Here is a 12050-nt window from a genome sequence, read left to right on the forward strand (position 1 = left end):
TCACACAGCCTGGGCACACGCCCATGTCTTAAGGCCATGTCCTTCACACAGCTGAGACACACGGTCGTGTGTCTGCCCGTGTGTTTACTACTGGGTTTTTCGTTTTGCATAATTAGGGTGCAGGGGACACACGGCCGGATCACACGCTCATGGGCCAGACACAGCCAAGACACATGTCCATGTGCCTATGCGTGCGAACAATTTCCAGGCTATTTTCCAAGCCATTTGTCACCTTTAAACACTCACACATTACACTCACGTCATGGCATGCAACATGGCACATTTGATTACTCAAACATTCACATTCAATATTAAACTATGACTTAGTAAAATCAACATGTCACCCATTCAAATTATAATACTTTCATATGGCATTCCACACTAATTTCATGTTTATTTATCATCTTTACCAATGTACCTTCAAGTTACACATTTTCACCACATTTATTGTATACTTATTAACCATATCTCATTCACCAAACGTACATGCCACCCATCACACTCATCAACCACAATCAACCAAAACCATATTAAAGCATCAACACATTTGCATGCATGCATCGGTAAATAGGGTTACAACGCAAAATAATTAATATGAGCCACCTCTCATGGCCATATACAAAATAATCATGATACCATCATAAGCCAACACATTTGGCTAATCAATATGACACATAACAAAAAAACCAAATCCCTATAAATGCCATACTCAAAATGATAAGCTTAGCTATACCCAAATGTTCGATTGATAGTGTGATCGAGTTTTCGACATTCTCCAGTTCCCGAGTTAGCTTGTCAAAACTATAAGAAAGGAAAAAGAAAGGGGGTAAGCATAAAGCTTAGTAAGTTCACATGCAAATAAAATGCAACTTAAACAAACATAAATCATGCATTTAACATAACTAACACAACCTTGCGTGTTATCAAATCTCATGAACTTATTTTTCATATATATATATGTATACATGTTCTTACCACAAGCTCACCATATTTCATGTCATTCACATAAGTTCGATGTACATACCTGTGCCACTTGCACATAATAACTTACTTTCTTGTCTTGATGCAATCATTAAGATTGCTCATTGAACTTCTCTTGAACTACCTGTTGAACACTCAGAATACTATCAGACACATCGGAAACTTGCACCTAAGTGCCTCATATGTAGCCAATGCTACTCCATACCTCAGACTACATGTTGCTCACTTACGAGCTACTCACGAGACTACTCATACAGGCTGTCAGGTATCCACAACACATGTCGGACTACCTCGCCATTAATATCATATACGAGACTAGTACTCAAACGCCAAAACATGTGTCACACATATCACGAACTCAGACCACAACTCATTGAGTTCAAATTACATAATTCCTAGTGACATGTCACTCGTATCTTAACTATTCCTAAGGTTCAAACGGGATTCTTCGATACCATATTTTTGTAGAACTTGCTCGAAACGTCGATTTCAATGCTCATAGCACCAAATCACATATTCATGGAGAAATCAAAGCATAATTCATGATACAATTTAGGCAATAAACACATGATGCAACATCACATTAAATATGTATGTACTTACCATACATGCAAATTAAAACATTTAAAGTATGGTATATGTTGCATTATTTTCAAATGAACTTACATCGGTACAAAAATGATTGAAATGAGCCTAATCCTCGTAAACCTTGTTCTTCCCCCGGTCAAGACCCGAATCACGTTTTTCTTGATCTATAATGTCAAATTTAACTTTCTCAATACACGCATTACTCATATCAACTCATAACATATACTTTGGTAAAATTACCTTTTTACCCCTAAGTTTTCACTTATTTACACTTTAGTCCCTAGGCTCGTAAAATGAAATGCATGTAATTCCTTGGTTATCCAAGCCTAGCATATTCCTATTCTATCTCATATCAGCCCACATTTTCCTTTATTTCACATTTCTACTACTAATTTTTATACCTTTTACAAACAAGCCCTTTTTAGGTGTTTTCACTAAAAATCACTTAGCAAAAGATGTTTATCACAAATCAAACATTCATATTCCTCCATTAAACATCAAAATACAACCATGTTACACATGGTTCAAATTTCATGCATGAACCCTAGCTCAAAATAATGGTAGGAATGGATAGATCATGCTTCAAGAACTTCAAAAATGCAAAGAACATCAAAAACGGGGCTAGGGAGCACTTACAATCAAGCTTGAAAAGTTGAAAACCTTAGCTATGGAACCCTTGTAAAATTCGGCTATGGATTGAAGAAGATGGACAAGATTTTCACTTCTTTTTCTCTTTTTATTCTTTTATTTACCAAATGACAAAAATACCCTTAAGGCCTTTCTTTCAAATTTTTCCTATTCATGCCCATTTTTGTCCAACTTTTTAGAATTTGGTCTAATTTCTATTTAAGGACCTCTAATTAATAATCCAATGCAATTTCATGCTTAAAGCTTCTAGAACCCAAGTTTTGCAACTTATTCAATTTAGTCCCTAAAGTCAAATAGGACATCTTAGGCATAGAATTTATTCATGAAAATTTCACATAAACATGAAATCATATCATGGACCATCAAATAATCATAAAATGATTATTTCTATTTTAGATTTGTGGTCTCGAAACCACTGTTTCGACTAGACCTTAATTCAAGATGTTACAACTCTCCCCCTAATACGTGATATTCGTGACAGGTTTTAAATATTTATAATGAATCGTTCTTGAAACTAACTATTATCACGATGAAGGCAAGTGTACCTATCGAACAGTAGTATAGCTTTAACAAGACTGGATTATCGAACCCAAAAGAACTAAAAGTACTAGTATTAACTTTCTTTTTATTATCTAGCCTAAAAAATAAAAGGGTTTTGTTTATCTAACTAATTAACTAAACTAAGAAATCACAGAAAATAGAATTGGGGAATTACTTTTGGAAAAATGATTGAATTAAGATAATACCTAAGGAAAAATCCACCTAGACTTCACTTGTTATTTGACTCTGAATCAAACAATTTATTCATTCAACTTGTTCCGTAGAGATCCCTAAGTTATATTATTATCTCTCTCGAGACTAACAACGTTTAACCCTAGTTTGAATAATTGAAATCTCTTTCTAATTAACGCCCTAGGGTTGCATTAACTCGATCTATGGATCCCCTTATTAGGTTTCACCCTAATCCGGCAAAATCTTGTCACCCTATCTCTAGGCGCGCGACCAACTCCGCTTAATTATGACAAATTTACCCTTAGACAAGGTCTATTCCTCCTCTAAATGAGAGCTTAACTTGAATCAATATCCTGGAATATAAAAACAAGAATTAAGAAAACATAATTAAGAATAAGTCAAATATTTATCATACAATTCAGATAATAATAACAAGATCCGTCTTAGGTTTCATCCCCCTTAGGTATTTAGGGGTTTTAGTTCATAACTAAAAAGGTAAACATCTCAGAAGAATAATGAATACAAAACATAAAGAAAAACCCAAAACTCTTGAAAGGAAATTGAGGGGAGATCTTCAGTCTTGATGATGAATCCAGCTTCTGAAATGGATCAATTGGCTTTCTTTGAACAGTTCCATGCTTCCTTTTCTGTGCCTCCCTTTTCCTCCTCCTCTAGGTTGTATTTATAGGTTTTAGAATGCCTAAGAACCCTCAAAATTGGCATTTTTCGAATTGGACTCAATTTGGGCTCGACAGGGACACGCCCGTGTGACACGCCCGTGTGCGATTACTTCAAGCTGTGGTCAAGCCTGTTAAATAAGTACAAGCGTGTGGTCCACCTGTGTGAGTCGTGATTTGATTCTACCAAATTGACACGGCTGTGTGGTCTGCCTATGTGAGGAGGTTTAGGCCGTGTTGATTTCGTACGTTGGCCCATTTTCTCCGTTTTTAGCCCGTTTCTCATTCCTTTCACTCTCCTATGCTCACCTAAGTATAAAATATGAAATTAAGGCATTAGGAGCATCGAATTCACCAATTTTAAAGAAAAATCATCCATAAAATGTGCTAAGCATGGGATAGAAATATGTATAAATTACGGTTTATCACCCCCTTTAGGGATTTTTGTCCCCGAAAATTTTATCGATGAAAAGGTTTAGATATTGTTTCTTCATGGCCTCCTCGGGCTCCCATATAGCCTCTTCAACCTCATGTCTTTTCCATATTACTTTCACCAACGCAATGCTTTTATTTTTCAATTGTTTGACCTCTCGAGCCAAAATCTTTACCGGTTATTCGCCATAAGTCATATCCGGTCGAATCTCGACCTCTATCAGTGAAATCACATGTGAAGGATCAGATCAGTACCGGCACAGCATAGACACATGGAACACATCATGGATCTTTTCCAACCCTGATGGTAAAGCCAACTGATAGACAACCGACCATATTCTCTCGATGATCTCATACGGTCCTATAAAACGAGGACTCAACTAGCCTTTCTTTCCAAATTTCAAAACCTTTTTCCATGGTGACACTTTCAAAAATACCTTATCACCGACTTGATACTCAATTTCTTTTCGTTTTAGATCTGTGTAGGATTTCTGTCTATCCGAAGCAGCTTTCAAAGAATCACGAATCACCTTCACTTTCTCTTTTGTTTTTTGACTAGATCAACTCCGTGAATCTTACTTTCTTTCAGTTCGGTCCAATACAGTGGTGTTCGGCACTTACGTCCGTACAGTGCCTTATAATACGCCATTTTCAAACTTGACTGATAATCGTTGTTGTAGGCAAACTCCACCAACAGTAAATACTTTTCCCAACTACCTTGGAATTCTAATACACAGCATCAGAGCATGTCTTCCAAGATCTGAATTACTCGCTCAGACTAACCATCAATCTGCGAATGGAAAGCAGTGCTAAAATTCAGCTTTGTACCCAAAGCTTCTTGTAACTTTTTCCAAAATCGTGAAGTGAATCTCGGATCTCTATCTGATACAATCGATATAGGTACTCCATGGAGTCTAACAATTTTACCAATATACAATTCTACTAACTTATCAAGTGAGAAATCGGTACACACTGGAATAAAATGAGCTGATTTAGTTAGTCTATCGACAATAACCCATATAGCATCTTTCTTTCTCGGAGTTAAAGGCAACCCTATTACGAAATCCATAGTAATTCGATCCCATTTCCACTCGGGGACCATGATGGGCTGAAGTAAACCAAAAGGTACTTGGTGTTCAGCCTTTACTTGCTAACAAACTAAGCATTTCAATACAAACTCTAAGATATCTCTTTTCATACCATTCCACCAATACATTTTCTTCAAGTCATTATACATCTTTGTGCTGCCCGGGTGAATTGAAAAACAACCGTTTTGCACTTTATGTAAAATATTCTGAATCAACTCAGTGTTTTTCAAAACACAGATCCTACCATGAAATCTCAAACAACCATCGGAGTCACTCAGAAAATTTGGTGCACTGCTGGATTCACACTGAATTCTCTTAGCTTGCAACTCTTTTTCAACTTTCTGAGCATCACAAATCTTTTGAAGAAAAGTCAGTCTAGCTCTCAACTCAGCTAGAATCGAACCATCATCTAACAAAGTCAGGTGTGTATTCATAGCCCTCAAGGCAAACAATGACTTCTTACTCAAAGCGTCGACGACCACATTCGCCTTACCTGGATGGTAATTGATCACAAGCTCATAATCTTTTAGTAGTTCCAACCATCTTCATTGCTGCAAGTTTAAATCCTTTCGATTCATCAAGCACTTAAGAGTTTTGTGATTGATATAGACACGGTATTTCTAACCAAATAAATAATGTCGCCAAATCTTCAAAGCAAACACTATGGCAGCCAACTCTAAGTCATGTGTCAGATAGTTCCTCTCGTGAGGCTTCAACTGCCTCGAAACGTAAGTTAAGACTTTACCCTCTTGCATAAGTACACATCCCAAACCATTGAAGGAAGCATCACTATAAATCACAAATTCTTTACCTGACTCGGGTTGTACCAACACCGGAGCCTCGTCAACAATGCCTTTAATTTCTCAAAACTTTGTTGGCACTTTTCTGTCCATTCAAACTTGACATCTTTCTGTAACAACCTCGTCATCAGAGTAGCAATCATGGAGAATCCTTTAACAAACTGTCTGTAATAATCAGCCAAGCCTAGAAAGCTTCTAACCTCAGTTACATTCCTTGGCAGTTTCCATTCAACAATAGTTGAGATCTTACTCGGGTCTACTCTTATACCGTCATTCGAAACAATGTGGCCCAAGAATCCAACTTCTCGAAGCCAAAACTCACTTTTACTAAACTTAGCACACAACTGCTTGTCTTTCAAAGTTTGCAAAACAGTTCTCAAGTGCTCAGCATGCTCAAATTCATCACGAAAATATATCAGTATGTCATCAATAAAAACAACCACAAATTTATCCAAATACGGTTGGAAAATATGATTCATCAAGTCCATAAATGCGGCAAGAGCATTTTTAAAACCAAAAGGCATGACAAGAAATTCATAATGACCATACCTTGTCTGAAAAGAAGTTTTCGGCACATCCGAGTCTTTCACCCTCAGCTAGTAGTAACTGGACCTCAAGTCTATTTTAGAAAACCATGTCTCTCCTTTTAATTGGTCAAACAAGTTGTCAATCATTGGTAAGGGATACTTATTCTTAATTGTTACCTTATTGAGCTGTCGGTAATCTATACATAACCTCATGAATCCATCTTTGTTTTTCACGAATAATACCGGAGCACCCCACGGCGAAAAGCTCGGTCTCATAAAACCCTTGTCGGTCAATTCTTGCAACTGTGACTTCAGTTCCTTCAGTTCAGTCGGGTTCATTCTATATGGAGCAATCGAGATAGGTGTTTTACCAAGGACTAACTCAATGCCAAACTCAACTTCCCTAACAGGGGTATTCCAGGTAGCTCTTCCGGGAACACATTCGGATACTCACATACAACAGGCAGTGATTCAATCTTTGATTCAGACTCTTTCGTATTCAACACATAAGCCAAATAATCTTCACATCCCTTTTTAATACATTTCTGAGTAGACATCATAGAAATCACAATTGACAACTTATCTTACTCATCTGATTTAACCCAGAGAATTTCACCATTTTCACATGTCAATTCAATAACTTTTTGTTTACAATTCACTATAGCATCATGAAATGTTAACCAATCCATGCCCAATATAACATCGAATTCATCGAACGGAAATAACATCAAGTCAGCTGGAAAATGATGATCTCTAATCATCAAAGGACATTTCTTACATACCTTATCAACTAAAACATGCTTGCCTAACAGGTTTGACACTTTAATCATAAATTCTGTAGACTCAACGGGCATATTCATGCTAGATACCAATTTCATGCACACATATGAATGAGTAGAACCAAGGTCAATCAAGGTAATAATAGATGTGTCATAGAAAGAAAAAGTACACATAATCACGTCGGGAGAAGATGCGTCCTCGTGCGCACGTATAGGATAGGCCCTAGCCAGAGCTTTAACCTCGGATCTCACCGCTGTATCTCTTGTTACATTCCTACTACTAGCCCCATTACCGGTATTTCTTGAAGGTCTTCCCTTTGTAGTCGTACTACCTGGCCTTATACTCTGAAATTTTTATTTCTCGACCATCTCAAGATAGTCCTTGATATAATGGTCTTAAGAACGACATTGGAAACAAGCTCCATCGCTCACCTTACACTTACCAAAATGACCTCTACCACACTGTTGGCACTCAGGTTTGGGAGCTCTATCATTACCCACACTAGCCACAGAGGTAGCCTGAGATCTAAAACCTGAATTTTGCTTCTTACAGTTTCTGTAAGAATGCCCAGTCCACACATGAGAACGAGGATACATATCTCTGGATTTCTTAGACTGGGATGGAAGTGACTTGCTCATCGGCCTCTTCTTTATATCTCTAGCCTCAGCTTCGACTCTTGTCCTTTCCTTGGTCAGCTCCTCAGCTTTACAAGCCCGATCAACGAGCACAACAAATTCCTTTAGCTCAAGAATACCCACTAACACTCTTATGTCTTCATTAAGTCCGTCTTCAAACCTTTTACACATTTTAGCCTCGAAGGATATACACTCCCGAGCATATTTGCTGAGTCTGACAAACTCTCTTTCGTACTCAGCAACTGACATGCGACCTTGTTTTAAATCGAGAAACTCCTTACGCTTTTGATAGATGAATCGCTCACTGATGTATTTCTTTCGGAACTCTTCTTGAAAGAATTCCCATGTGACCTTTTCTCTCGGAACCACCGAAATCAGTGTCCTCCACCAATGATACACCGCATCCCTCAACAATGAAATAGCACACTTCAGACATTCGTCAGGTGTGCAGGACAGTTCATCAAATACCTGGATGGAATTCTCTAGCCAAAATTTCGCTCTTTCGGGATCATCATCAACATTGGCCCTAAATTCCTTGACTCCTTGCTTTCGAATTCTATCTACTAGGGTTCTATGAAATCTCATAAAATCTATTCCTTGAGGCACTTGAGGCATGGTTTGGGGATTTGGAGGGGGTGGAGGAGGTTGAGCGTTTGGGTTCGTTCGAACGAACTCTGTGTACCATGCATCTATCATGTGTAAAAAGGCTTCTCTACCTCATTCTCCTCTACTAACAGTCATGGGTCTACTATCAAACGGTGCTGCTCCTTCAGCGGGAGCAGGTGTGTTATTTTCAACATCATCCGCCACTGCTCTATCGGGATCCATTTACTATATGAAAACACATTTTTGAATCATAAGGAGTCGTCACACTATCATAATATATGTATGGCATGTATAGCTAGACTCGTACACATGCTACATTAGTTCGAGAACTAACTAAATCGTAGCTCTGATACCACTAAATGTAACACTCCTTACTCGTTTCCAACGTCGGAACAGGGTTCGAAGCATTATCGGACTTAAACATAAACTTTCATATAAAATCGGGTCATAAAATTTTGTCCTAATTTAAAACTTTTCAATCACATGCATATTGTCCCTTATAAGGGTCTACAAGACCCGAAACATACATCAGAAATGGCACGGGACTAAACCGAGAACTTTCGAAACCTTTTAAACACTTAAAAAATTTTCTTGTCTTAGAGAGTCACACGCCCGTGTTGGTAAGCCGTGTGGTCACACACGCCCATGTGGCTCGGGAGACGCTCGTGTCCTTAGCCTGTGTAACTCTCTGACTATAAAGTCATCAACAAAATAGGGTCACACGGCCAAGTCACACGCCCGTGTGCTTAGACCGTATGGCAAATTAAATTCCTAAAATTAAGAGTAGACTTCACATGGCCTGGGCACACGCCCATGTCCTAAGGCCCTCTTCTTCACACGGCTGAGACACACGGTCGTGTCTCTGCCCGTGTGTTTACTACTAGATATTTTGTTTTGCATAATTAGGGTACAGGGGACACACGGCCAGACCACACGCCCATGGGGCAGACCGTGTGTCACACACGGCCAAGACACATGCTCGTATGTCTAACCGTGTAAACAATTTCTAGGCTATTTTCTAAACCATTTGTCACCCATAAACACCACACATTGCACTCACTTCATGGCATGCAACATGGCACATTTGATTACTCAAACATTCACATTCAATATTAAACTATGACTTAGTAAAGTCAACATGTCACTCATTCAAATTATCATACTTCCATATGGCATTCCACACCAATTTCATGTTTATTTATCATCTTTACCATTCTACCTTCAATTACACATTTTCACTACATTTATTGCATACTTATTAACCATATCTCATTCATCAAATGTACATGCCATCCATCACACTCATCAACCACAAATCAACCATAACCATATTAAAGTATCAACACATTTCCATGCATGCATCGGTAAATAGGGTTACAACCCAAAATAATCAATATGAGTCACCTCTCATGGCCATATACAAAATAATCATGATACCATCATAAGCCAACACATTTGGCTAATCAATATGACACATAACAAAAAGACCAAGTCCCTATACATGCCATACTCAAAATGATAAGGCTAGCTATACCCAAATGTTCGATTGATAATGTGATCGAGTTTTCGAGGTTCTTCGATCCCTAAGTTAGCTTGTCGAAACTATAAGAAAGGAGAAGGAAAGGGGGTAAGCATAAAGCTTAGTAAGTTCACATGCAAATAAAATGCAACTTAAACAAACATAAATCATGCATTTAACATAAGTAACATAACCTTGTGTTTTATCAAATATTATGAACTTATTTCTCATATATATACGTATACATGTTCTTACCACAAGCTCGGCATATTTCATGTCATTCACATAAGTTCGATGTACATGCCTGTGCCACTTGCACATAATAACTTACTCTCTTGTCTTGATACAAGCATTAAGATTGCTCATTGAACTTCTCTTGAACTACCCATTGAACACTCGAAATACTATCGGACACATCGAAAACTTGCACCTAAGTGCCTCATATGTAGCCAATGCTACTCCATATCTCAGACCACATGTTGCTCACTTACGAGCTACTCATGGGACTGCTCATACAGGCCGTCAGGTTTCCGCAACACATGCCGGACTACCTTGCCATTAATAGCATATACGAGACCAGTACTCGATTTCCAAAACATGTGTCATACATATAATGAACTCAGACCACAACTCAATGAGTTCGGATGTCACATATATCATGAACTCAGACACAACTCAATGAGTTCAAATTACATAATTCCTAGTGACATGTCACTTATATCCTAACTATTCCTAAGGTTCAAATGGGATCCTTCGATACCACATTTCTATAGAACTTGCTTGTAACATTGATTTCAATGCTCAAAGCACCAAATCACATATTCATGGAAAAACCAAAGCATAATTCATGATACAATTTAGGCAATAAACACATGATACAACATCACATTAAATATGTATGTACTTAACATAAATGCAAGATTAAAGCATTTAAAGTATGGTATATGTTGCATTATTTGCAAATGAACTTACCTCGGTACAAAAATGATTGAAACGAGCCAAATCCTTGTAAATCTTGCTTTTCCCCCGATCAAGACCCGAATCACGTTTTTCTTGATCTATAATATCAAATTTAACTTTCTCAATACACACGTTACTCATATCGACTCATAACATATACTTTGGTAAAATTACCTTTTTACCCCTAACTTTTCACTTATTTACACTTTAGTCCCTAGGCTCGTAAAATGAAATGCATGCAATTCCTTGGTTATGCAAGCCTAGCCGATTCCTATTTTATCTCATATCAGCCCATATTTTCCTTATTTCACATTTCTACTACTAATTTTTACACCTTTTACAAACAAGCCCTTTTTAGATTTTTTACTAAAAATCACTTAGCAAAAGATGTTTATCACACATCAAACAATCATATTCCTCCATTAAACATCAAAATACAACCATGTTACACATGGTTCGAATTTCATGCATGAACCCTAGCTCAAAATAATGGTAGGAATGGATAGATCATGCTTCAAGAACTTAAAAAATGCAAAGAACATAAAAAACGGGGCTAGGGAGCACTTACAATCAAGCTTGAAAAGTTGAAAACCCTAGCTATGGAACCCTTGTAAAATTCGGCTATGGCTTGAAAAAGATGGACAAGATTTTCACTTCATTTTCCCTTTTTATTCTTTTATTTACCAAATGGCAAAAATACCCTTAAGGTCTGGTCTTTCTTTCAAATTTTTCCTATTCATGCCCATTTTTGTCCAAATTTTTAGAATTTAGTCTAATTTCTATTTAAGGACCTCTAATTAATAATCCAATTCAATTTCATGCTTAAAGTTTCTAGAACACAAGTTTTGCAACTTATTCAATTTAGTCCCTAAAGTCAAATTGGTCATCTTAGGCATAGAATTTATTCATGAAAATTTCACATAAGCATGCAATCATATCATGGACCATCAAATAATCATAAAATAATTATTTCTATTTCAGATTTTTGGTCTCAAAACTATTGTTCTGACTAGACCTTAATTCGGGATGTTACAAAAAAAAAAAACAAATGATATTAATGTATAATGGAATTTATTT

This window comes from Gossypium arboreum, chromosome 12 (assembly GCF_025698485.1).
Source record: "Gossypium arboreum isolate Shixiya-1 chromosome 12, ASM2569848v2, whole genome shotgun sequence".
In the NCBI taxonomy this organism is placed as follows: domain Eukaryota; kingdom Viridiplantae; phylum Streptophyta; class Magnoliopsida; order Malvales; family Malvaceae; genus Gossypium; species Gossypium arboreum.